Raw genomic sequence first — 26283 nt, forward strand, 5'->3', positions numbered from 1 at the left:
AGATGAAGATCACCGGTTATTCAACACTTCACATTCTCAAGTTGCCTTGCCTACTCTTAGTTCATGTACCATTTTTTGCGAAAGTTAACAGTTTTAGATAAAGACTCCCGGTTACTAAGCACAAGAACCATTGGAGTAAAATTAATTTTATTCTCTTTTCTTTTTTTTTTTCTTCTTTTGTTTGTTTCAAAGCAAAGTTAATAATATTCACTCAAAAGAATAATCATGAGAAGAGGATTACACTTATTGACCATATTAATCACTTAACTCTGTAAAATCAAGTAAAGAGAAAAAATTTCATCAAAATTGCAAAATTTTGGCATAATTTTCTCTACTTTTCACGATATATTTTCCTATAAATGCACAAATTATAATCACATAACAGTCATTTCTAAGTTAAATGAGAAATGAAGTTTCCAAGTCACATACATTTATTTCAAAAATAAAAGGAATTTGAATTACTAATGACATGGAACTTGTTGCCCTTTGGATAAAATTGAAAAGTTTGAAACTTTTTGGGGCATTTTTGTAATTTTGGATAAGATTTTGAAAATTTTTTTGATAGAGTTTCTCCTTATAAATGAACTAAACTCTTTGCCAACAAACCTAATTTTTGAACAAATTAAAGCATAAGAAATATTCCCAATATCAAGTCCGAATCATTTCAATCACCACCAATATATATAATCTCAATTCTCTCTCCACACTTAACATGCACATTGTACTCAATGTATAAAAAGGGAAATCAAGATAAAAAATAATAATACTCCCCTACCGACGTAATTGACGTATGCAAATATGAAACTTCACAATCCATTGTTCGTGTATCTTCGAACTTTCATGAATTCTATTTGATAACCATTAGCAATAGAAACCTAAGAATGAAAAATAAAAAACAAAAATGATAACAAAGGTATTAATAAACATAAAACGGTGATCCGTAACTTCATGCCTTTGTTTTGGTGATGTACCCACATAAAATATACAAGAAACTACACAAGGTACAAGGAAATATACGAGGAAAAGAAGAAGAAAGAAGAGAATGAACAAGGAACCTGCATTTTTCTTTAAAATGAAACCTAAAAATACGACTACGGAAAACACGACCATGAACTCGCATTTTGGAGTCGCATTTTCTGCTTTAATGATGCAGAAAGGAATACGTGACTTCAGGAATACGCGACCTGAAGTCGCATTTTAATGACCACATTTTTAGTGTAAAAGTTGTAGAATGCGATATGCGGCTTGTAGAACACCCGACTTGTAGTCGCATTTTTCTGGGCATCGCATTTTCTTCTGCAAATTTTGCAGAAATGTTAACTTTCCAAAATTATACATGGTATTTCAATTACTCAAAATGCATTCTAGATCATTTTTTTTGCCAAAATAATCAATGTACTCAATGTAAAACGATCAAAACATGCATTTTAACTCTTTTTAACAAATTAAAAATAACATTTACTCAAATCGAAAGGAGTTCCTTGATCGAAATTCATTTTTTTTCACCTCATTTGGTCACTCTTGCTTCTATTTTCCAAACCTACAAAAGAAAAATATTGGGTTGTCTCCCACATAATCGAATGATATGAGAGGTGAAAGTAGCTCACTTAATTCAAGTGATTCATGGATATTACTTTGAATATACACCACTTGTTAACTCGCCAAAGGAACATCCGCATGTCTTTCTTGGGGAATAATACCTTTAAAACCTATATTCTCTCAACAATCCTGAAGAGGGATGAAAAATGAGTCATTAAGGCTCACCTCTTAAGGTTGAAGGTTAGCTCCAAAGGTATTAGCATTTGAAATGGATATTTTCTTATTGAAACACAATTGAGATTCATCATTTTCATCAAAAAGTAATCCACTTTCACTTGCAACATGCTCACCATTCATGCTGGGGTTAACTTGCATCTCATTAGAGGAAATAATTTCACATGAAGCATATAATTGGTCTTGTATTCTACCAAAGTAAGAAGCCAATTCATCTATCTTTTCCTCAACCCTATCAAAACTATCGGAAGTTGCATTTACTAGCTTTTCTATAGCTAACTCCCAAGATGATTTAGAATCCTTAACTAATGGTTCACTTTCTAGTTGCCAAGGTGAAGGTGCATTAACTAACCTTTCTATTGCCAATTTTCAAGATAGTTTTGACTCATATTGGACATATTCGAGTTGGTCATCATAAAAATATGGAGAATTACTATTAGTACATTGATTATCCCAACCATAAGTATAAAAATTACCCCTGTTAGCACCATATTGATCAAAATAAGGATTGTAATGCCCTAATTCATCATAATTATCTACATTTTGTGCTTGCTTACATATATAAGTAGCATGATAACCTCCACACAAGTCACAAATCACATGATTAGAATTAAAAATATTAACATTCCTCTTTTACTCAAGCATATTCATAATGGTGTCTATTTGAATTTTTAACATTATAACATCAAGTTTAACCTTTAAACACCTTAAAACATCTTCAAAAGATATACTTTCGGTAATTTTTCGGTTATCTCTATTCATGGAGCTTTGCATGTAGTAACCATCAATTGCCAATCTCCCACTTCCCAAGCATTGTCCGCCCATATTTCCTACTATCCTTGAGCCCCTAAGCATGCTTTCAAAGCAACTCAAAAACAAATTTAATCAAGAAGAATAGATGACTCAATTCATAAAAAACATACAAATAAAGACTCAACAAAACACTAAATACAACAAACAAGACACCAGATACAACAAAACATCAAAAACAACTAAATTAATAAAGTTATCCCAGCAACGGCAGCAAAAACTTAACAAAGACGGGATATACATATAATAATTAGTTTATCCACAGTCAAGTTTTGTATTTATAATATTCTAAATACCCCACACGTGATTTTTTACAAGTATACAGGTCATGAGCAAGTATAGGGTATTAAGGGTCAATCTCACAGAGAAGATTTTCAATTACCGTTGATTTTCGAACTCCTTTACTATCTAGACTACCATAAATATAAAAATAATGAAAATAACACTAGAAATCTCCTAGAGGTATGGAATTCTTTACTACTATTGCAAATGAGATTACCGATTAAGTGAATGCTATTATCTAGGTTAATTATGGCGTAATTTCCTAATGTATGTGAAACCTACTTTCGTAGTAAATCAACTATACTGGTAACTAAACCATACCTACTCTCATGGTTATGAAATTAATTACAATCTTATTTCTTCTATGAAATTACATGAAACAAGTCACTAAAGTCACAAAGGTGCACCTCTACTCTCGTGAGTGTACTCCCTAAGTTTATCATTTTGTTGAACTAGTGTTAAATTTTCAATTCTCATTGCAAACTTAACACATTAAGATTGTCACAGTTAATGGCCAGTTAATTATGATTAGATAAGCAAAAGTAATAAATAACTTGTTCAAAATAAGATCATCAAATAACCAAGTAAGTATCACTAACAAGATATAGAAAGTTTATCCATAACTCTAAGCATAATCTTTAACTAAACATAAAGAAAAACAAATCCAAACTTGTATTATAACTAAACATGAAATTAAATACAGAAGAGAAAGTACTAGGAGAGAAGTCACCTTTGTCACATGAGATCAACCTCTCCATCTTTGCTCCTCAATCTTCATCCAAATCTAACTATAATACAAGAAGGAAAAACTACACTAACTATACTAAGCTATTCTAACTATTGAACTAAGGAAATTCTAATGAAAGCTACATGTTTTGTGAGTTTCTCTAACCTTCCAAAATTGTGAAAATGTTCCTCTAAGGCTGCTATTTATAGAGGATTCAAGAACCAAATGAGCTATTTCTACTTGTCATTTTTGACTCTTGAAAATCCCATGAGTTGTCTCTCCAACTTTCCTCACTTTTCTTGATCAGACACAGCCGAAATTGATAACTGGAATTGAGTTGGAAAAGTTGTGTGAAAGCATTGTAAGTTGATGAGTAAGTTACAGAAATCAGGAAAGAATGACGACCTTGGAATACGCGACTTCAACTCGCATATTCAAGGGTCGCGTTTTCACTTCTGTAAATTTGGTATCACTTCAACTGCTATGTTCTTGATGATGAAGGCCGAACTAACTCTTATGTAAAACATGAAAGTTGTAGCCTTTTGAGTTAGCTTTGCAATGCCTCAAGAATCATCCCATTTAGAGCATTGTGGATTGAGAAATGACCAAAATAACCTCAACTTGTCGGAGCTCTATTTCAGCTTTCGACAACAGAGTTGCACTTCTGTATTTTTGACAATAAAACTGACTAAACTAGACTGTGATGTTTTCATACCAAATGTAGATTTATCTCTTAGCTTCAAAATGGTATAAGAATCACTATAGTCCAATCATTGTAACTCAAGATATAGCCAAAATACCATAAGGTGTCAAAACTATGAAACTTCCTTTCTTTTGTTCTTACTTGCATTTCCTCTTTTGCACTTCATATTCTCTTTTTATCACTTGAAACCATCATCAATCATCCAATTATCATCTCAATTCACTCCATTTGATGATTGAATCCTTAAATCTACAAAACATGAAGTTTTCACCATTAAAATCCATAAAAATGTAATTTTTATCACGTAAACCACAAAATGCATATTTTCACTTGAAACTTAGTTAATTAGCTATAAAAGTAGTTAAAATACACCAAAACTAACTAATAAAACACACTAAAAATATGTAAAATATGCACTTATCAGTAGACCCCCTAAAACTTTTTTGAACTGGTGCACATGGCAGCTGAGTTGATGCCCATAACACAATTAAATTCATTTAAATCCATTATATTTATAACTACTAAAAGGAGATATTTCTTTATAAAAGTCCCGATATGAGACACAAAGACATATTTAACAAATTTTCACCTTGGCTTGTATCCAACATCGGCAAATAGTAGATATATAGTAAACAAGTTCCACCTTTTCCATAAAAGTCCCAACGGATTTGAACGAACCACAAAAGTCCCAACGAATTAGAATAAGTCACCTATGAACCAAGATACAAAAGGCTCAACAGGTCCCAATGGGCCAAATCTCACAAAAGGTTCAACAGATCCCAATGAGTTAAAAACCACGAACATAGTAATCTTGCTCCATCTTCTATTCAAAACCCTCAACGAGTTCCAATGGGCCAAATAACTCTTCTCTAAAACCCAACTGAATTCCAACGAAAACTTTTTTTCAAAATATTTGTAGCATCCAAAACCTGTTATTGTCGTAAAAAATTCAAAAACTGACCATGATCCAAAACCTGAAACTATGATACCAATTTGTCAGGTCTGGTTTCAAAAAATTGACCCACGAGAATAATAGGATTCTTGACAACTCAATAATGACAATAACAAATCATATAAATTAAATAGAGAAACATAAAATTTAAGTAGTTTGGTAAAACTGACCTATATTCACAAGCAAAAGGGTAACACATTTACTGTAACAGAAAGAGAATACAAAACCCTAAAAAGTAATTCCTAAACCCAAAAGGTACCTAAAGCTGAAAACGCAAAAGAGGCTAAATGACACAAAAGATCCAACGGCCCAACGGCATATTCCTTGGAAGTGTTAGATTCATGAGTAAGGTGTTGTGTCCCACATCGGTCCGAGAGATGAAGAAAGAGCGGTTAATATGTAAGTAAGGGCTCAAGACCTAATAGCTTAAGCTTTTGGGTCAGAGTTGGGTTCCTAACTTACATATTGGGCTCTTTGGTAGACTCTCTCGAGGTGTTTCTCTCAAACAAATTGGTATCAGAGCTTCAGGTTGCAAAACTGGGTTACTCATGGGCAAGTGGATTCTTCTCGGAGTTGGACCGGTGAAAATTTTCTTCTTGATGGTGGATCGAAGTGCCAAGAAATTTGGTTGGTGTTGGACCAGGTGTGCCATGGGTTTGACAGAGGTTCCGGTTGATGTTAGACCAAGAAGCCAAGGGTTGGCAGGGGTCCAAAATATAGTTTGGATGCTAAAGAAGAGTGGGTCCATGTTTGGAAGAAGAGGTGACCTTAAGTGATAAGGTGGGCTTGTGTTGAGTAATAAAGTGGGCTTGGAAAAATAAGAGCTTGTAAATTTGGGTTTAATGTGAAGGTTACTCATGAAAGGGGAGATTTGTTAGATTCATGAGTAAGGTGTTGTGTCCCACATCGGTCCGAGAGACGAAGAAAAAATGGTTCATATGTAAGTAAGGGCTCAAGACCTAATAGCTTAAGCTTTTGGGTTAGAGTTAGGTTCCTAACTTATATATTGCGCTCTTTGGTAGACTCTCTCGAGGTATTTCTCCCAAACAAATAACGTGGTTCGGGCCAACATCGGTTGAGATATCAAGTGTGAATCAATATCCCACATCGAAAAAAGATGAGTAGAATGAGAAACATATAAGTGGGAATGATCCATAGACCCAATGCCTTAAGGTTTTGGGTTGGATGTGGTGTCAAACCCATGGTTGTGGTTCCCATTCTAGCTCATGGTTAAATTCTCCCCGAGTTTGGCTCTCTCAGAGCCCAACAAGTGGTATCAGAGCTGATAGTTCAGTTGGGCAGTGACTCCGGGCTAAAAAGCCAGTGGGAGTGATAAGGCGTGGCTTGGATAAGAGCGGGGAAAAAAAATCATGCAGACCTGCAGTGAGGTAAGGGCATGTGGGCTCTTGAACAAGAATCGTACACTCCAGATTGAAGTGGGCTTGATGGAGTGGATGGGCTAGGGAGAGAGGTCCGATGTGGAAGAGATTCACAATTGAGGAGGAGATTGTTGGGATATCAAGTGTGAATCAATATCTCACATCGGAAGATATGAGTAGAATGAGGAACATATAAATGGGAATGATCCATAGACCCAATGCCTTAAGGTTTTGGGTTGGATGTGGTGTCAACCCCATGGTTGTGGTTCCCATTCTAGCTCATGGTTAAATTCTCCCCGAATTTGGCTCTCTCAGAGCTAGGGCTGCAAACGAGCCGAGCCGAGTCGAGCTTTGAGCTAATCGAGCCGAGCCTTGGCTAAATTTTATCAAGCTCGAGCTCGAGCTCGAGCTCGACGAGCTGGCAATTTTCGAGCTCGAGCTCGACTCGAATCAAGTCGAGCCGAGCTCGAGCTCGAAAAAAATAAAAAAAAAATTATTTTATTTTTAAAAAAAATAAATAAAATAATATTTTTTTCTGAATAAATAATAAAATATTAAGGATATATCCGTAATTTCACTATGAAAATAAAAAATATATATATATAATATACGTAATTTTATTATTAAATAAAAAAAAAATAAAAATAATATATATATATACTCAAGCTCGCGAGCCGGCTCGCGAGCTAACGAGCTTAATATTCTGAGCTCGACTCGAGCTTGACTCGAGCCGCTCGCGAGCCGCTCGATTCGTTTGCAGCCCTACTCAGAGCCCAACAGGAAGATTATGACCAGCTTAGTTTGCAATACATTAGCAATTTCATGAAAAATTCGTCTGTGTAATTCATGAAATTAAGAAATTAGCCTCGCATGAAATTTTTTCTCTTAAACATAGCAGCAAGGTAGTAGCAAATGGCTGAGGAGATCTTGGTCTAAATTGAAACTCTAGAAATTAGATGTTTTGGTTCAATTTCCTCCATTGTTTCTCAAGTCTCACCTCCCCTCCTCCCTCCCTCTCTTTTAAGTATGTGGTAGATGCATTTGCTAACATGGATAGCTCAACAAAGCACGTACAGCCCGATGTATGATTTGAAGGCCTTAAAAATCACGTTACTGGCCCAAATATCAAGCTAGATGGGGCGCATGTTCCTTGTATTAGGTTTATATATAGTTATGTGATTATTTATTGTAAGAGAATAGTACTTTTATTTTCTTTGTTGCTTATTATGCAGTCTCCTGGGGTAAGGTTTACTCCCCTTTTTTCCGAAGTGCAAAGACATAATAAAGAGGGGACTAAATCTTATCTACAATACACGAGTGAATGAAAATGGCTAGTCCCTCACATATATCATTGGAATAGAAGGAAAATAATGGCTATCTTAGTGTAAAAGGCTAGAACTCTATTGGACAAATGCTCTTAAGCAAAGAAGAATTGAACCCCTTGAACTCCAAGGATGGCTAGTTCATTTTTTTTCCTAAGGATTCCAAACATTGGTTGGTTAGTTCATTTTTACAATTAATTTTTGGCCATTATCCACTAAGGAAACTCCTAGATTTTTTACTAAATATCTTCTCGCTTCCAAATTTTAACTTGTCATCCACCTTTGTAGGTTTTTCTCCTTTTGAGATTCTCCAACATTAGCTAATAGAAGCTTTAGCATTGCATAGAAAAGTGTAAGACCCAAGCAACCGAAGAGGGGGGTGAATTTTCATCCAATTATTCAACCAAAATAACTTGAGTAAACAACCACTCAAACAAACATAATAACAAGAGATATAAGTAAATTAAACCACACAAACAAATAGCAAAAAGAGAACAATAAAATAAAAGGATTGCATAAACTGCCAACTTGTACAACTGAAGGCTCACTCCCTCCTCAACCAAAAAGCCTTTAGTTGAGCTAAGAAGTTTTACAATTCTCCTAGTTAATCCTCAGGTATTTACAATTGAAAGTTCATCCAACCAATTAAAAACACTTTACAAGTGATGGCCACATTCACAAAGGTTTTACTTCTCTTTGAGAAACCTCACAAACCCAATTTTCCTTACACCTATACAATAATCAAAATATATTTTTACCAAAATATCACTCTTGGAAGTAGGGGTGTGCAAAATCGAAAAATTCCGATTTACCGACCGAATTCGAATTGAATTCGGAATTTCGAATTCGGTAACTCGAAATGGAATCGGAATATCCGATTTCGAATTAGTCAAATTCGGTAATGAGATTTTTCAAATCGAAAATTTCGATTTCGAATTCATAATTCGAAATCAAAATCGAAATCGGAATTCGGAATTCCTATTTCGATTTCAATTCTGTTTTTCATATATATATATATATATAATATTTACATAATATAACATTTATATTATAATAATAATTTTATACTCATGAATTTGGTGAAATCGAAATTCCTATTTCTATTTCTATTTCGTTTTTACACACACACACACACATATATAATATTTTATATATATATATGTAATATAATATTTATATAATAATAATAATTTTTATATTCATGAATTCGGTGAAATCGGAATTTACTGAATTCCAAATTAAATTCAGAATGAATTCGAATTCGAAATTGATGAATTCGAAATCGAAATCGGTCAAAAATTCTGATACCAAAATTTTGAAAAATTCCGATTTCAAAGTTTCGAATTACCGATTTGGATTTCGATTCACACTCCTACTTGGAAGCTTATATTTTGTAGAGGCAAAAGTGTTTCTTCTTCTCATGCTTGGAGGTATTTATAGGTGTTGAAATTTTGCTCTAAAAGCCTCTCCAACGGTCAAAATATTAGTTGTTAAAAAACTAATCGTTACTCAAATATCTCAATTAAGGATTTCGATTTGCTCTTGTGTAAAACCCAATATTCAATGAGTCAGCTTTCTAGTGGATCAAGAAACCAGTCAATTGGAGATCTATAGAATGACTTACGACCAAATCACCCCCGACTAGTCAGAAGACTATTTCAAATTGTAGCCACAGAAAAATACTCCTAAAATTTAGATTTTTGGATAAGAAAACAAGAGAATTGGACTTTGATGACTCTTAACAATTGTAGCTCTTCGTCACATTTTCAATTGAGAATCCTTAGCTCGAAACCAGGTCCTGCAAGAACTTTGCTTTGACAAAAGTTTCAATTCACTTCAAAATTGGCCTGCCGAGAATCCCCAACTCCAACCGGTTTCTTCCCCTGTTTTGCAAACCCCAAAGTTTCATTCTCAAATATTTCTTGTTTTCTTTACTTTATCATCATTTGTACTTCATGTTGAGAAATCATTCCTGTTAAATAAATGTGGACAAATCATCATTGACAAAGACATGGAAATTTTGTTAGCCCAAATATTCAAAATCGATCACCCTCATTCATGGTGGATGCATCCATACTTTTGTACTTAGGTTCAAGTCGATTGTGGGGTAAGGTTTGACTTACACACTAATGCTTCTCACGGTTATGAAACAAAGATTAGTATTCACAGATGCAAATCACCCCCGACAAATTTTCTTACATGCTAATTGTGGTCAGACATCAACTTTTGTGATTTTTTTTTAAAAAAAACATTAATAAAGAACAAGATGTATGGTTTTTGCTTGTTAATGTGATCGAATGTAATATCAATGGCTGTTTTTAGAATTTTTTGTGAGAAATTTCATGGGTCACCTCCTTGTCACGCACTTAATAAGAAATATATAGCACCAATATTATTCTAAACCATTTGTGTAGAAAAAACAGGTCAAACAAAGACCAAAGAACCTGAGTTAGCCTACAGACTTCCTGATCAATACACGCCACTCCACGCCCCATCAAACCTACTTACCCCTTGAATGAAAGGTCACTCCAAAATTGATTATCAACATTCGTAAAGATCTCAAACTCTTGGGGAATCCATGGAGAAGGTAAAGCGGTGGAAGTGATTTAGAGGGTATACCCAAAATCCAAATTTTCCTACAAGCACTTTCCATATGTGCACAAAAGAAAACTCAATGATTTAGAAGAGTTTCTAAATCCAATTTTGAATGTCTATTTAGCTTTCGCATCAAATGTAACCCCCCCCCCCCCAAAAAAAAAAAAGGAGGACGAATTTTCTACAATTTCTTCTTGACGGAGGCAGTGGTTTAGGATGAAACTGAAAAATAATAGTTGCCTGAATTGTTAATGCTATCTATGTATCATTGTTTTTGTTGCACATTTTGGGTGTACTTCTTGGATAGTTGTTTTGGCATTTGGTGAGGGTTGACAACAGTTCCTTGGTCCTTCTGCCACTTGCGGAGAATGCCATAATGCGAAGAGTTTAGAATTTGGAATTTTTCCAATTTTCTTTTTTAACACTCTTCGAACTTTTATTTTGGTGCTTTTCCAGTTGTTTGCAGAGAAGATCATCTAGTCTATACATGTGGAATCTGCTAAGGAGAATGGTGGCCTTCAATGGCGGATTTACACTGGGAGCACTGGGGGCACGGGCCCCATTGCCCTCTTAAATTTCTATGATACCTATAAAAATTTGATGTAATTTCAACTGTGCCCCCTAGAGTTTTGTGTATCTATTGATTTATAGGCCCCCACTGTCCCCCTTAAATTTCCATAATACGTATAAAAATTTGATGTAATTTCAAGTATGCCCCCTGGAGTTTTATGTATCTATTGGTTATTTACTTTTAAAGTTGTCTTTGATTTTACTTGTTGTTATAGCTACTATAGAAAGGGTTTTTTCAATGATGAATATAGTGAAGAATTGGTTACAAAATATAATGGAAGACACTTAGATGAATAATTGTTTAATTATTTATATTGAGAAAAATATACTTCGTGAAGTTCAAAATGAAAAAGTTGTAAACCGTTCTCGTCATGAGCAATTATAAATGGTTTAGTTTGCTTTTGAAATAAAATTATTATTAAATTAATAATTTTGAGTTTGTCTTTTGATGTTTTTTATGAAATATATGCATCATTTGTACTTGTTGGTGAATATTTTTTTCCTTAAAAAATTAAAATAAAGTAGGTAAAAAATTTTAGAGTTACTTTTGCCCCCACTGAAAATTTTTTCTGGCTCCGCCACTGGTGGCCTTTGTGATCAAGACAGCATCACATAGAGAATGTTTTTCTAACCCAATTTCCAGATTCTGAAGAATCTTGAACCTAGACAGAATTATATAGCAGATGAAAAAATGAGAATATTATCTACCACAGATGTCTAAAGCAGAAGATACCGATCCAGTATAATCTACTCTCCCACCACTCGTATCCCTTTCTATCTTCGAATTGCAAAATCAAACCACTAAGATTAAAGCAATATTGTAGTTAAAAGCTCAGAAGCATTCAAAACTAGATTTAGCGTTATAGTAATTAATTAGATTAGTTTATTTTTTGGGATAATGGCTAGGCTATATTCACACATATGTACGGGAAGAATGTCAGATTTTTTAAAATATGCCCAAAAGTACAAATAAGGTTGTATTGGCAACTTCAAGTTGAAAACAACTGATCAAAGGGAATCAATAGGAAGGATTGAAGACGACAGAAAAGATTGAAGAAAGGTGACCACTCAAGTCCTACTGTTTAGCATTCTTTTCGTTTGGCCCCATATCACGACTAGGTTCATTCAGGTACAAGATGAGGGCTTACTTAGCTTATTGAACGAAAAGCATTTGGGAAAAAATAAAATGCTATCAATGCACTGATCACTTATACAAATCATCAAGAAAGAAGCTCTATAAATAGCAGCATCGAAGCTGATCAAAAGCATAGGATGAATTAACATACCATCAGATGTCCTCTAGAGTTCCCTCAGAACACTTCACTGGGGGGGGGGGGGACATGTTTCTTTCTTTAACTCAATTAGGGCCAAAGAACTTTGCCTACTGAAGTGTTTGGGGGAACTCCTGAGTCCATTTGATACGTAATGAATACGATTCCAGATTTTTGTTGTTGTCTTCAAATTTCTTCCTAGCTTGTGAGCTTGAGCGAGCATTAGGATTGCGAAAAGTAGTTATTCAAGCTAGTTGCTTATTTGTTTTCTTACAGTTTCTTTGAGTTTACTTATGTAGGTCTATGCCTTCTTTCATGGTAGAGATGAGTTGCATGAAGCAAGCTACATAAAGAAAAGAATATGGAATTTCAATTAGCAAATGCCCTGTAAATTACTTGTTCAAATTACTTATAGCCTATGCTCATTGTTAGCTTCATGCTGGTATTATATAACATGTCTAGTTTCCAGCTAATGCTTTAGATGAATTAGGATGGCCTTCGCAGATAATATCCAAAAAGAAACTAAGGACAAATACATAAAATTGTTTCAGTACTGTGCAACAACTACCATCTGTTTGAAGCTTATGTAGAGTTTGTTGGAACTATAAGAAGTCTCAGTTACTGTTGCACAAAAATCAAGATAAAAGTGTTTTTCTTTTGTTGCAATTCCTTTCATTTTGTCTTACAAATCCAATCCCCCCTCCTCCCAAAGGTTTCATAGGAATATTGGCAAGGTTACAATAGCAATATGAAGTAAAAAGGGAATTGCATGATTTATAATGGTGGTTAAGAGTACAGATACTCAAAGCATGTTGCAGCTTTAACGTTTCCATTAGTTGTACATGCTAAATAGTGCATACTGCCATCTACAAAATGTTTTTGTGCATAGATTTTCATAAATTTGTATAAATGGTTTAACAAATAGATAAGTAAAACTACATAATCACTTTATAAAGATAAAAGTTGTGTACTTTTATTTTCAATTATGTAGTTCGATTTCATGATGCATGACTAAAGTTAGTAGTGTTATACTATTTACGTCCGTATGTTGGTTGCCTAATGATCATATCTATATTTTTCTCCAAAATCGAACCTCATTTGATATACCTCGCAAAATAAGTTTCTTACTTCAGGTAAAGGAACTGTTATGGATTTTACCGTGCCTCATATGTTGGACGATTTGACGAGCGAGGAATCCGTCTTTATGAACCAAAGTTTCAGGCATAAAGGTTGCATACATGGAATAACATCAAAGGGATTATTTTCATTCAAATGGAAGTCCGGATACCAGTTCCAATTTCATAGCAATGTTTCCAGGCCTCTCGCTATAAACTTAACGTGGATTATTTTCTTTAGGTAACCCGGGGTTCTCTGGCGGGGGAAGCATTAGTCGCGATATTTAGGCAATTTTATTGATGGCTTAACATGGAGGGTGGGGCGCTTGCCCTACTAGAGGGTTTGAAGCTATCTTGATCGACAACTCCAGCCAGCAATCGTCCAAATGGACTGGAAGATTGCACCAAGGCGCGTTACAATTCCAATTTCCCTAAACTTTAATTTACCCCTACTACTTTGGTGTGTAAAAGAGTCGCAAAACAACTTATAGTACACAACAAAGGGGTTTTGGTAACCTATGTGTGCAATCGGATTTATTGGTCTTAGTTGGGATTTTTCAGCGGCGCTTTCAGTGTTCGTGGCATATCCGAAAAGAGGTCCGGCAAATTTGCAATTTAGTTGACGATCCTGCTTGTTTCTCACATTGCTACAGGGAGGCAAACAAAACTGCTGATGCACTATCTAATGTGGGCATAATTCACCATGAGCAACATATCAAGGTCTATGACTGCTTTAATATGTTTCCCAGGCTGGCTCGTGGGGAAATCCGACTGGATAGAATAGGAATGTCTTCGATTAGGAAAATTAGGCATACTGCAGCTACTACAGGATGTGGATGAAATATTTCCCTAATTTTCGTAGAGAAATGCTTTAGCTTCGCTCAAAATTTGTATTAAATAACTGCCATGTAGATATTTTTCTTGAATTTGAGTTTGTTGGTAGGGAGTTTCGTCCATTTATAAGGGGAAACTCTACCAAAATTTTTATAAAAAATAAAAAAGATATTTTATTAAAAAAAAACTTCAAGTACACAACAAAACTTAGTGATTGACTGCATTTTGCACTAACGAAATTAATGCACCAACTACTTAAGAGTTTGACAAATTTGTCTTATTTTTGTGGACGAAATTAGAAAAATATTGGCCTGAAAATGATTATACAGATTTCATATTCCTGACAACTAATATAGTTGGTTTTATTTAGAGACATAACCATGTCTCTTCAAATGAGACATACCCATTCGCTATCCATGGCGTTAGTGACTAAACACAATAACCAACTACTAGTCAATAAGCTTATTTTTTTAAAAAGAAAATTTAGTATGGAAAGGATAGGATTTAAGAAGTAGGGAAATGGCAGGTAAACTAGAACTTAGAACCTCTAATTCCAGAAAACACAATAAGTTATAACTACCGTGAAGATTCTCCAACTGTATTCAGCAGCTCCGCTAATACATTATGGGCTTTCAGTTTAATAAGTCATAACTTTAAGGGCAAACTCCATTTTACCCCCCTGTGGTTTAGCATTTTTTCACATAACCCCCCTGTGGTTTCAAAAGCTATACATAACCCCCTCATGATTTGGATTAAAGTGTCAAAATAACGGAAATGGTCACTCGTAACGGCGTCACCTAAAATGTCAAAAATACCCTTATGTAAGGTTGAAATTTATGTATTAACCAAGGGGGGTTATGTGTATATTTTGAAAAGCATAAGGGGGTTATATGGTAAAGTATTAAACCATAAGGGGGTTATATAGTAAAATATAAAAATCATAGGGGGTTAATGTGTCATGTATTTATAAGGGTAATTTCGACATTTTTAGAAGTTCCGTTACGAGTGACTATTTCTGTTACTTTGACACTTTAATCCAAACCATGAGGGGGTTATGTATAGCTTTTGAAACCATAGGGGGGTTATGTGAAAAAACGCTAAACCACAGGGGGGTAAAGTGGAATTTACCCTAACTTTAAATTATAAGCATGTTGTAAGTTAAATAACAGGGTCGCTTTTCGGTAAAATTTGAAGACTTCTAAGCGGCTATTTCTACACAAAAGAAACGGCACTTGAATCCATTTTCTCGATACCACATTTATGACTTAACACTATTACACTATACAGACTATTCAGTTTGTACAAGCCAAATAAAAATATAAGTACCAAACTATCCTTCAAGGATTGCACTCCTATCATGGAGAAGATAAAGAGGAAAATAGAAGGTGGAGCAATAAACTATTGACTTAAGTTGGTCAGTTGCTATTGGTGAAGTCAGTATTGCTTAGTGTTTAGCTCTATTGGAGTAGCATATTAGCGAGGTGTGGATTGATATGATATGGCGTCTAATCTCGAATGTCTGGTTTTCTGTGATTGTGAATGGTTTGCCACACGGTTTCTTTAAGTCCACACGAGGACTAAGGTAAGGTGATCCACTCTCTCCAGTTTTGTTCATTATTGGAGCGGAGGTCCTTTCTCGGTCTCTGAATGCTCTGGCGGAGCATAGGAAATATAAGCCATTTAGAATTCCAAGTGGATGTCCTATGGTCACTCATTTGGCCTTCGCTGATGATGTGGTCATCTTTACGAGTGGCATGAAGGCTTCTATACAGTTGGTCAAGAAAGTGGTGGGATGGATATTGTTCAATTTCAGGCCAGCGGGTTAATTGTAAAAAAAGCTGTTTCGTAGGGCACCCCTCGATGCCACCACGGCGCCGAGCCCTGGTTAGGTTGATAACAGGTTTCTCATATAAGCACTTCCCGATCAAATATCTTGGTTGTCCCTTATACATCGGGAGGCGAAGGATGTGTTATTTTGGAGATATCTGCAATGCACTTACCTCTTGTATATTGTCCTGGAAGCATACGATGCTTTCTACTGGGGGCAAAGTGGTATTGTTGAAGAGCATCTTGTCGTCAATGCCAATCCAGTTGTTAGCAGCGGTGTCCCCTCCAAAGGGAATTTTCGCGTCACTGGAAAAGGTGATGGCTGATTTCTTGTGGAATTCTCATGGGGATGGCCCTAGGTACCATTGGATAAGTTGGGGGACATGTGTAGGCCACAAACGGCGGGAGGAATTGGAGTTCGCAGCATAGCAAAGGTGTTTGATGCCTTCTCTATCAAGCTCTGGTGGAACTTTCGGCAGAAGAAGTCTTTATGGGCGGAATTTCAACATGCCAAATACTGCAAAGGGGTCCATCCTTGTCCGGCAGAAGAGGGTGCGGCACAGTCTCACACCTGGAGGAGGTTGTGTTCCATCCAACGCTTAGCGGAGGACCACATTGGCTGGATTTTAGGGGAGGGTTCAATGGACTTCTGGCATGACAATTGGTTGGGTTCAGGTGCCTTATGTCAGGAGGTGGAGGAGTTTCATGAACACAAGGTGTCGGATTTTGTCTCTCAAGCAGTTCTAGGACTGGGGTTGATTGAGCGTGTGGCGAAGGTTCCTCCCCCCTCCCCTCAAAGCTCCGATAGGAGGGTGTGGGCCTTATCATCTGATGGCGCTTTTTCTGTATCCTCGGCTTATTCACTTGTAGCGCAGGATGATTATTGCTCGTGGTGTTCTCGCAAGTTTGGCTTGAAGGTTGCCCAATCAAGATATCCTTCTTCATGATAAGACTATTGCGGCTCCATATTCCTCTGATGGGGCTCCTTCGACGCGTTGGGATACAGGGCCCTTTGAAGTGTCATTGTTGCATTGAGCCAGAAGAGGAGGAGGTTAATCACGTCTTTTGTACCGGGGAACTAGCCCATGCAGTTTGGACTACATTCCAGTGTAGCTCGGGGGAGCCCATGGTGTCTTCATTCAGACATATGGTGATCAGGTGGTGGTTGAAACAGGGGAAAATTACGTATATTAAGTTCGTTTATCGGCTTTTACCGATGCTGGTCTGTTGGGAGTTATGGAAAGCGAGAAATAGGGCAGTTTTTGACGGAAAAATTATGGGGTGCATGGAGGTGGTGGACCAGATAAGTCAACAGTTACAGGTATTATTTCATTGCCATTTCCCGGGAATTCCATGGTCCTTCGCCTCTTGGGATACTTTTCATTCTGCTGTGTCTGGGCGAAGACATAGGGTTTCAATTCTTCCGGTGAGCTGGATGGCCCCGGTGGTAGGTTTTAAGTTGAATTCAAATGGTTGTGCTAGGGGAAACCCGGGAACAAGCGGGGGTGGGGGGTGGTTCGTGACTGCGAAGGGAAGGTCGTCCTGGGTTACTCATGTTTCTTTGGTTCCTTGACGAGTTTACATGCGGAACTTAAGACCATGCTATTTGGAGTACGATTATGTACTACTCGGTGTTTGCAGAGGCTGCAGGTCGAGACTGATTCGCTCACCTTGGTGAGAATTATGCAGGGGCGACAACGTAGTCCGTGGAGGCTACAACGAGAGGTTGATGATTTACTACGATATTAGCAGCTTTTTCAGGAGATTACTCACTGTTATAGAGAAGCGAACAAACCTGCAGATTATTTAGCCAATTGGGGGGCATATGCAGGGCATGATAGCATTTTTGATTGCCAAGGTGAATTGCCGGCCGTTGTCCGTGGGGAGATTAACTTGGAACGCTTGGGTTACCCAAATTTGCGTAGGAGGTTTGTATGACTGAAGCAAATTGAGGAACTAATGCGCTGGCAAAAATGATTTGTGGTTCAATTCATTCACTTGGGGGAAGGAGCTATCTGATTGGGTGACTTCGTAATTAATCGATCGATTTTTCCAAACTTAGTAGCATTACATTGTTATAAACATTTGTCTTGTGATTTTTCTCTTGTATTTGGGCTTGTTAGCAGGGAGTTTCGTCCATTTATTAGGGGAAACTCTGCCAAAATTTTTATAAAATAAATAATTTAAAAAATAAAAATAAAAAAGCTGTCATTAAGAGGATTGAAGCTATGCTTACTGCATTCTTATGGAAAGGAGTAGATTCTATCAAGAATGAGATCAAAGTATGCTGGAAGAAAATGAGCAAACCTATCAAAAAAGGAGGGGCTAGGATTAACCAATTTGACTAATTGGAATAAGGCTTTATTGTTTAAGCATATTTGGCACATAGCACTTAAAAAGGATTCTCTTCAGATTGCTTGGGTTCACACTGTGAAATTCAAAAATAAGTGTTTCTAGTCTATTTCATTGCCTCAATCGTGTTCTTGGATTTGGCATAAACTTATTTGGATCAGACCTATTACACAGCCTTTTATTGTCTCAGTGATCAAAAGTGTAGAAAATATTTATTTCTGGTATGATAATTGGCGCCATAGAGGGCCATTGTTGACAGCTTATGGGCCCAATATGGTGCGATAGTTTGGAAGTACGCTGCAGGCTAAGGTTTCTTTTATCATTGAAAATGGAGAGTGAAAGATCCCCGCTGGTAGGAGGAGAACGGATGAAATAGATGAATTTGCACAATTTCTTCCTTCTAGATAGTCATTAAGTGAGGGAATGTCAGATATGGTGAAATGGCTGCCCAGTAAATTAGGTTTGTTCTCTATCAGATATGCAAATGAAGTGTTGAATCATTTCGCTGCTGAGGTCTATTAGCATCATCTTGTATGGTTCAAAAAATATATCCCAAAACATTCATTTATCTTATGGTTGTTGTGTGAGAACAGATTAAGGACAAAGGATAGGTTGGTTAAGTGGGGCATTATGACTGAAATGAAATGTGTATTATACTATACTGGAAATGAATCTTGTAATCATCTATTTTTTCAATGTAAGTATACAGCATATATTTGGTCAAGAATACATCAATGTTGCTTGCAATATCGAGGGACTTATGAATGGAATACTGAAGTTGAATGGCTCAGTTGTCATTGGAAGAAAGAATGCTTTATAAACACAGTAAAGAAGTTGGCACTACGAGCAGCTGTATATTATATATGGAATGAGAGAAATTATAGGGTGTTCCAATATAAAGCCTCTGATGCTGAATCTATTGTATGCAGAGTGCTAAAGGAGATTCACAGCTATGTGGTAGAATGGAAGAATCTATTGTATGCAGAGTGCTAAAGGAGATTCACAGCTATGTGGTAGAATGGAAGAATGTATCGAGTACAAGGGACAAATGGTTATTTTACCTTAGTTGGGATTTTTCCTAAGAGATTTTCCTTAGATGTTGACCGCATAATCGGAGTTTAGTTCATTGAGCAGTACTATTATATAGCTTAATTGGTTGTAGCCGTACTTTTGTGGAGCAGATTCCTTTGCACTTATGTACATTCATGTTCTATTAAATAAAATCCCTTTTTACTTATATATGTATGTATGTATGTATGTATAAGGCTCAAGAGAATTAAACTTACAAATGCACCCTACAAACCATTCTCCTTTTCATGTACTCCATCTATTCGTATAACTCACGATTTCCTATTATATTTATTCGACACGTACATTGGTTTTCCAACGTCATTGAACCAAGATTGTGACAAACAAACAAAAACCTTAATTTCATCAGTCATTCAAAATTCACACAAATGTTGATATCTTAGTTTCAATCCACATTTATACACACAAATACAAATGTTGGCTCTGTCATTCAATGCTGTGATTACAAGAAATACGGCCCGTAACAATCTACTTTGAATGATAAACTCTTATGAATAGGAATAAAACTAACATCTTTTGTCATAGAAATTACTTTTAAAATTTTAAGAATGCTAAGTGAAATTATTAGAAGCCTCTGAAATTATCCCTTAAGGAAAATAAGCAAGGTAGGCAACAGACATCCTGGTTACTGCGCACCACACTACGCCCCATCACACCTATATTTGGTCTTGAATTGAATGGCATTCCAAAATTGATTATCAACATTTGTAAAGATGTAGATGTACCATAACTAGATACCAACCCCAAGGCAATTGAGAATCTAAAACTCTTGGAGACCTAAAAAATCCTCATTGGTAGATCAATGCGCTGATCAGGAAAAATAATTCCGTGCGTAACATTTCTAAATTTCAGGTCAGGAGAAAAACTACGTGCAAATTTTCCTTTTCGACACATGTGATGAAGGCTACATGCATTTAGAAATTTCCAAGAACTCCAATAAAGTGAAAACATGTATGGTCGTAATGGGCTATTGAAAGCTGAAAGTATCATAATCTGGATAATAATTTAGGGGCAAATTCCTCATATTTCCCATGTAGTTTATCATATTTTAAGATACACCCCTTATGGTTCAAAAAAGTCCACTTGTACCCTATGTGCTTTGAATTTAAGTAGGAAAACATGGAAGCAGACTTCACTAGCGGAGATTTCACTTTAAGCATTTCAATAGTGCAATTAGTTACTTGATTCTAATGACGTGAAGACTCAATAATATTTTTCCTCTACAAATACCTCCAAAATTAACATTTGCAATCTTTAAAACGTTTCAAATCATCACTTTTAGGGTATTTGAACCTTCTATACAATTAATTATTACTGAGAACCAAACATTCGAAATAAGTCTCCAGATCATATCAATTTAGATTAGCGCTCTTTGTGATTAGTGCGGAAGTTCTTTCTCGTCTGTTGAACAATTTGAGTATCTATCGGGGTTTTACGCCTTTTAGAGTTCCGCGGGGCTGCCCGCATGTTACTCATCTAGCCTACGCAGATGATGTTATTGTCTTTTCCAGTGGTTTGCGGCAATCTGTGCAGTTAGTGATGAAAGCGCTGGACGCTTATGCTTCAGTGTCAGAACAACAAGTGAATCAGCAAAAGAGTGGTGTTTTGGCTCATGCCAAGTTTCCTGGAAGCAGGAAACGGTCTATCACGGAGATGACTGGTTTTCAGTCAAAGGAGTTTCCGGTCATATATCTGGGTTGTCCTCTATATGTAGGACGGAGGAAGAGATGTTACTTTGCAGGGCTTTGTGACTCAATCACGAGTAAGGTGTTGTCTTGGAAAGGAAGGCTACTATCGCATGGTGGTAAACTAGCTCTAATCAAAAGTGTGCTGTCCTCTATGCCGCTTCACACATTCGCTACTTCAACCCCTCCTAAGTTGATGCTTAGCGGGATGGAGCGCATTTTTGCTGGTTTTTTATGGAGCTCCTCAGACATTGGGCCACGCTTACATTGGATTAAATGGGACCAGTTGTGCAACTCGTATGACAGGGGAGGTGCTGGTTTGAGATCCCTGAAGCACGTGTTTGACGCCTTTTCCATGAGATTGTGGTGGCATTTCCGGCTGCGGCAATCATTGTGGGCTGAATTCATGCACTGTAAATATTGCCCTAACCTTCATCCTTGTTTTGCTGATACGTCTCCAGGGGACTCTTGGACTTGGAAGAGAATGGTGGCTATTCAGGGGGTAGCGGAGCAACACATCCTTTGGGTTTTGGCTAACGATAGTGTGAGTTTCTGGCATGATAATTGGTTGGGGTCAGGCCCATTATGTCATTATGTGGATACTTTTCAGGAATGTGCGGTTTCTGATTTTGTTGAACAGGGTTGTTGGAATGTACAACGTTTAAGCATGGTAGCGCCTAACGGATGGCTGGGGAGGATTTGAGAAGTTGTGCCACCATCTTTAGAACATGCGGATACCATGGTTTGGGCTCCTAGTACCTCCGGTGCCTTCTCATTAGCATCTGCCTACCGAATCGCTCGAGAGGATGGAAATAGCTCTTGGCTTTACTCACGGCTCTGGATTCAAGGCTTGCCAATAAAAATTTCTTTTTTCATGTTGAGATTGATAGGGTCCCGTTTGCCTGTGATGGACAGGTTGCATAAACTTGGTATAATTGGCCCCTCTCATTGTGGTTGTTGTCTACATCCATGTCTAGAGTCTTCTGATCATATTTTCTGTACTAGTGAGGCACCAAAGAGGATTTGGGGTTATTTCGAAGGGGTGATTGGAGGGTTTCAGGAGTCCTTTACGGTACGTCACAAGTTGGCTAGCTGGTGGTTGAAGCCCACTCGGAACCTGTACCTCCAATACATTTTCCGTTTATTACCATCTTTGATCTCTTGGAATTTGTAGAAGATGCGGAATTCGTTTGTCTTTCATGGTCATCTGCAGCCTGTGGCTCATGTGTGTGCGCCAATTTTTGAGGATCTCAGGGATATTTTCCTCCTTAAATTTAAAAGTCTGAATATCTATACTCAGGATTGGCCGGGTTTATATGGTATGGTGGCTGCCCTGCATAGGATTTCTAGGACCTTGGTAGTTCGGTGGAGCTGCCCAGCTCACAATGTCGTCAAAATGAACTCCGATGGCTACTCTTGAGGAAACTCGGGGGTGAGTGGAGGTGGGGGGGTGCTTCGATGCTCGGAAGGAAGGTTTATCTTGGGGTACTTGTGCTTCTTCGGGGAGATGACGAGTCTGCAGGTTGAATTGAAGGCATTGATTTTTGGTATTAGGTTGGCTATTGATTAGGGGTATTCTGATTTACATTTAGAATCCGACTCTTTGGTTCTGGTTCAGATCATTCAAGGGAAGACTCGGTGTCTGTGGCGGTTGCAAGGGGATTTACAGGACCTGTTAAAAGTTAAAACCTTTGTTAGAGAGGTATCACACTGCTTTCGGGAAGCAAATAAACCGGCTAACCGCCTTGCAAACATCGGAGCAGACTCTGAGAAGAACCTAATGTATGGCTCATTGCGTGATTTGCCTCGCTTGGTGAGGGGCGACTTCGCTCTTGATCAGATGGGTGTTCCAAGTTTGCATAGACTAAAAGAGTAGCTTATGCTACTATTTGTGTTTTCTAGTTTGGCTTGCTATGTTCCTTGTGATATTTTTCTTCAATTTGGATTTGTTGGCAGGGAGATTCGTCTATTTATAAGGGGAACCTCTGTCAAAATTTTCTTAAAATTAATAAAATACTAGAGTATTTCCTTAAAAAAAAAATCTTCTATACAATAAAAAATGGTTGATATATTTTTATTATAAAGTGCAAGTGTTCATCTGAGGGTATTTTCGAAAGAAAACATTATTTTAGTTTATTATCACTAGAAACAAGTAATCAGTTACACTATTGGATTGCATTTAAAAAAAAAAATAGAGTGAATACAATATTATCTTGTCACTTACAATTCTCTCTTTTTTTTTTAAAGCAAATCTTTTTTTTATATAAAAATTTCGGCAGAGTTTCCCCTTATAAAGGGACGAAACTCCCTGCCAACAACCCACAATTCAAAGTAGAGTCTATTTCTTAAGTTAAATTTTCACTATTGGATTGTGTAAAGTTAAATTTTCACTAGTAGTGTCTATTTCTGTAAGTTTTTCACTTAAATTAAAAGCACAATGGATGTTAGTGAATATTTTTTAATCACAAGGGGTGTGTCTTAAAAAGAGTTAAATCATAGAGGTGTGGAATTAGCCCATAATCTAATTTTCCTAAAGAAAGATTTTGGCTAGAAATAAGATGAGACAGAAATAATGCAAGAAACTGATAAAAGAAATCAAGCGATCGATGTTTACCAAGACGATGTTTCTTCTCATTTCCTCTTCGCTGTTGCTCTCCTGTTTGCTGATAAAGACTTGTTATATCTATCTAAGGTTAAGGTGACTGGATATGCATTCCCAGTAAAATGAAGTTATTTGATACCTAGCTTCTTTCTTTGACCTATCAGACATTTATTGATCAGGCGTTTCAAGTTCATCTGAATGTGACTGGATTCTCTTTTTTTGTTTTTTGTTTTTTTTTGTTTTTCCCTTTTTTCCTTTTCTTCATCGGTTTTTTTCCTCCTCGGCCGCCATGTCATCTCCCTCTTCTCTATCGGCTCCCTTGAAGGTGAAGTTTCCTTCACTTTAATCTCTTTGTTTTAATTGATTGTTCATCATCCTTATGAGTCAGTCTTGATTGATCAGAAAATAACTGTTGTCAAATGAACCTAAGAAAGGAACGCCGAAACTCATGAGCATTTCTACCAGTAAATTGTCGTTTCTGCATTTTCAGGTCGTTTCTACATTGAGAGGTGTAAAGAAGATGCTTCCTATTGGGAAACCATCTCATCAGGATGCCTAAAACGTATGCAAGAGAAGTAAGCAGCAGCCTACTCATTCATTTGACTTTTAAGCTGCGAAAATATTAATATTATTAGTTCAATTAAGCTTTTTTTTTTAACCCACATTCTGAAGCTTTTCATTCTCCATCTCCAAGCTTGATCGCCTTAAAATGCAGCGCTACCTTGAAATGTTTTATTTTCTCAACTACAGAAAGTTGGTGAGTTCACTTGCGCCTTTACTATTCAACAAATTACACACTTTCCAGCGTTGTTTTATGCTTATCTTTGGCTCTTATTTTGTCCTTTGAATTGTTATGTGTTTCAGGCTGAATCGGTTCCTTTGACCAATTGAATAGATGAAAGCAGGTGAGGCTCTGGTTTCTCTTCCTTGCCGTCATACACGAGCTTCAACAGGAGAATGTTGAAGAGGAGCTCGACCCAATAAACTTAGCCCAGAAGCTAATAACTAAATTATGGAGTTGATCTTAGGTCTATATTTTCCGTTTTAGTTTTCCTTTTCTTGGGGTAATTATTCTTCCATACTGGACGTGTGTTCTCCTGAACTGCAGGGGAATGAGCTGTGAACATTTTGATATGTGAATGAAATTTTGTGTTTGTTGTCTGTTGGTTTTGTATAAAGCTGAAATATTTTGATATGTGAATGGAATTTGGATTATGAAAAATGATGTGAATTAGTATTTGTTATGGTCTTCTGCACATATTGTGAGACATTTTTTTTTTAGGCAAAGTGATGCGGTTCCCTTTTTTTTTTTTTTGGGTGGATGGTGGAGGTCAGCAACTCAGTAATGCTGTATATAAGTAGTATTTGTTTCAAAAAATGGTGTAGTTTTTGAAAAATTTGGGAATAAGTAGTGTATACATTTTGTGTCTATTGAAGAGATATTTCCTGGTTTAGGCTCTATGAATGTTAATAGCATCTGCCTAGGTGACTAAAGCTGTTTGGTTAAGAATCTTCATGTCATTAAATGACTCTGCCAGTTCTTCCTTTTGACCATCTCATGTTGCTCGTCCTCGGCACTAACTCCAGAGGGAAATCTTGACTATACTAATTTTTGTAGAACCCTTCAAAGAGCATACATTTTTGCAAAAGCAGAGAATTAGTCAATAATAGCTTAAATTTTGTTGTCCACCTGAATGAATTTAATTTCTTTTGGCTTACAGCTCCAGGTTTTTCTTTTTAGTACTTCACCCCATTATTGCTACCAATGATGCATAATACTTTGTTATCGGTTGTTTTCCATATAAATATCCTGATTTGCAATATTTATTCATAAGGATGCTGCAACATTATCGTCAAATTTGCATTCTTGCAGTTTTGTGATAACTTTTTAAATTCCATTTTATTTGTGTTGTATTTCAACTGCGCACAAATGCCTTCTGATTAATCATCTACCTTGTTAGCTAACCTCTCTGATTAATCATTTTACTTTTAACTCTACACTATATTTGTAAGAAATGGTTTCCTGGGAGCCAGTATTCCTGTATTATATACTACGTTAGCTCCATTTTTTTCACCAGAAATGGTTTTGTAAAAAATGAAAGTTGGCGGTTGCCGTTGACCAGAAGCTTTGTGAGAAACGTCCGAGAAATATGAACAAAATTTCAGACTTGTGGGATGCCTATACTTAAAAATATACTTTTTTACATAAATTGTTAATTCTTTTATTACTTCAAAACTGGGCAGGGCATTTTATAGTTCTATCGCGCGAAGCGCGTTTATGCCTCCTAGTAGAACGAAAAGTGTGAAATCCACGACTTTTGGTATCCCATTTATTATTATATTCTTATTATTTTATTTTCTCAATTAATAAAAAAAGGGGGAGATAAAGTTATTA

At 36.5% G+C, this 26283-nt stretch overlaps 1 long non-coding RNA gene across 1 annotated transcript; it reads left to right on the plus strand.

Annotated features, from left to right (window-relative positions):
- The first annotated feature begins 24582 nt into the window (after window positions 1-24582).
- Window positions 24583-25049, plus strand: LOC140013998 (uncharacterized). The gene is made up of 2 exons (XR_011820847.1): window positions 24583-24645; window positions 24753-25049. It is a non-coding gene; the product is annotated as an uncharacterized lncRNA (long non-coding RNA).
- Window positions 25050-26283: the final 1234 nt, after the last annotated feature.

This window comes from Coffea arabica, chromosome 9c (genome assembly GCF_036785885.1).
Source record: "Coffea arabica cultivar ET-39 chromosome 9c, Coffea Arabica ET-39 HiFi, whole genome shotgun sequence".
Taxonomy (NCBI): domain Eukaryota; kingdom Viridiplantae; phylum Streptophyta; class Magnoliopsida; order Gentianales; family Rubiaceae; genus Coffea; species Coffea arabica.